Below are 2,500 nucleotides of genomic sequence, written 5' to 3' on the forward strand. Positions count from 1 at the left end.
GGCAGGGCGCGTTGCAACGGATGCTGGTGACGTTGCAACGGAGGCAGGGCGCGTTGCAACGTTGGCTGGGAGCGTTGCAACGGAGGCAGGGCGCGTTGCAACGTTGGCTGGGCGCGTTGCAACGGAGGCAGGGGACGGTGCAACGTTGGCTGGGCGCGTTGCAACGGAGGCAAGGTGCGTTGCAACGGATGCTGGGTTAGGTGCATCGTTGGCTGGTTTCGTTGCAACGGAGGCACCCGCCGTTGCAACGATGGCTCGGAGCGTTGCAACGGAGGAGCCAAATTTTCATATCTCATAATTGGCTCGTGCATTTTTTCTAAAATTTTGAGGGAACCTTGGTAATATTATGTGAAGGCTGCACAAAAAAATCCAGGTCAAAAATCGCACGTTTGCTCCGTTTTTCATTTTTTTTGAATTTCCGGCTTTCCGGGCGGTAAAAAAATCGGCAAAAAAAATCGGCACGGTGTAAATTCACCAAATTTGGGGGATGGAAAGATCTTATTTTTCTAGAGGTTGTTGCAAAAAACGGCGTCAAAATTCGACCTCTAGAGCACTTTCCTTGAGTATGTCTCCTCACGGAAAAGGACGTCTACCCGTGGCACTTTGGTAATGGCTCGGCAGCCTATTATAGGGGGGAGGGGTGTCGTGATGCTGAAACTCGAGTTGCCCAAAGGCTTGCTGGGCGCAATGCCAGCAAGATGCACGTTGCCTTGCCATCCCCTAGGCACACTAGCAAGCACGTTGTGGTTGTGGTGTGCCGCCGGGCTCCCCCGCCCCCCACGGAGGCACCCGCCGTTGCAACGATGGCTCGGAGCGTTGCAACGGAGGAGCCAAATTTTCATATCTCAGAATTGGCTCGTGCATTTTTCGTGAAATTTTGAGGGAACCTTGGTAATATTATGTGAAGGCTGCACAAAAAAATCCAGGTCAAAAATCGCAGGTTTGCTCCGTTTTTCATTTTTTTTGAATTTCTGGCATTCCGGGCGGTAAAAAAATCGTCAAAAAAAATCGGCACGGTGTAAATTCACCAAATTTGGAGGATGGAAAGTTCTTATTTTTCTAGAGGTTGTTGCAAAAAACGGCGTCAAAATTCGACCTCTAGAGCACTTTCCTTTAGTATGTCTCCTCACGGAAAAGGACGTCTACCCGTGGCACTTTGGTAATGGCTCGGCAGCCTATTATAGGGGGGAGGGGTGTCGTGATGCTGAAACTCGAGTTGCCCAAAGGCTTGCTGGGCGCAATGCCAGCAAGATGCACGTTGCCTTGCCATCCCCTAGGCACACTAGCAAGCACGTTGTGGTTGTGGTGTGCCGCCGGGCTCCCCCGCCCCCCACGGAGGCACCCGCCGTTGCAACGATGGCTCGGAGCGTTGCAACGGAGGAGCCAAATTTTCATATCTCAGAATTGGCTCGTGCATTTTTCGTGAAATTTTGAGGGAACCTTGGTAATATTATGTGAAGGCTGCACAAAAAAATCCAGGTCAAAAATCGCAGGTTTGCTCCGTTTTTCATTTTTTTTGAATTTCCGGCATTCCGGGCGGTAAAAAAATCGTCAAAAAAAATCGGCACGGTGTAAATTCACCAAATTTGGAGGATGGAAAGATCTTATTTTTCTAGAGGTTGTTGCAAAAAACGGCGTCAAAATTCGACCTCTAGAGCACTTTCCTTTAGTATGTCTCCTCACGGAAAAGGACGTCTACCCGTGGCACTTTGGTAATGGCTCGGCAGCCTATTATAGGGGGGAGGGGTGTCGTGATGCTGAAACTCGAGTTGCCCAAAGGCTTGCTGGGCGCAATGCCAGCAAGATGCACGTTGCCTTGCCATCCCCTAGGCACACTAGCAAGCACGTTGTGGTTGTGGTGTGCCGCCGGGCTCCCCCGCCCCCCACGGAGGCACCCGCCGTTGCAACGATGGCTCGGAGCGTTGCAACGGAGGAGCCAAATTTTCATATCTCAGAATTGGCTCGTGCATTTTTCGTGAAATTTTGAGGGAACCTTGGTAATATTATGTGAAGGCTGCACAAAAAAATCCATGTCAAAAATCGCAGGGTTGCTCCGTTTTTCATTTTTTTTGAATTTCCGGCATTCCGGGCGGTAAAAAAATCGTCAAAAAAAATCGGCACGGTGTAAATTCACCAAATTTGGAGGATGGAAAGATCTTATTTTTCTAGAGGTTGTTGCAAAAAACAGCGTCAAAATTAGACCTCTAGAGCACTTTCCTTTAGTATGTCTCCTCACGGAAAAGGACGTCTACCCGTGGCACTTTGGTAATGGCTCGGCAGCCTATTATAGGGGGGAGGGGAGTCGTGATGCTGAAACTCGAGTTGCCCAAAGGCTTGCTGGGCGCAATGCCAGCCAGATGCACGTTGCCTTGCCATCCCCTAGGCACACTAGCAAGCACGTTGTGGTTGTGGTGTGCCGCCGGGCTCCCCCGCCCCCCACGGAGGCACCCGCCGTTGCAACGATGGCTCGGAGCGTTGCAACGGAGGAGCCAAATTTTCA

This window comes from Arachis ipaensis, chromosome B7 (assembly GCF_059453495.1).
Source record: "Arachis ipaensis isolate K30076 ecotype BB chromosome B7, ASM5945349v1, whole genome shotgun sequence".
NCBI lineage: Eukaryota > Viridiplantae > Streptophyta > Magnoliopsida > Fabales > Fabaceae > Arachis > Arachis ipaensis.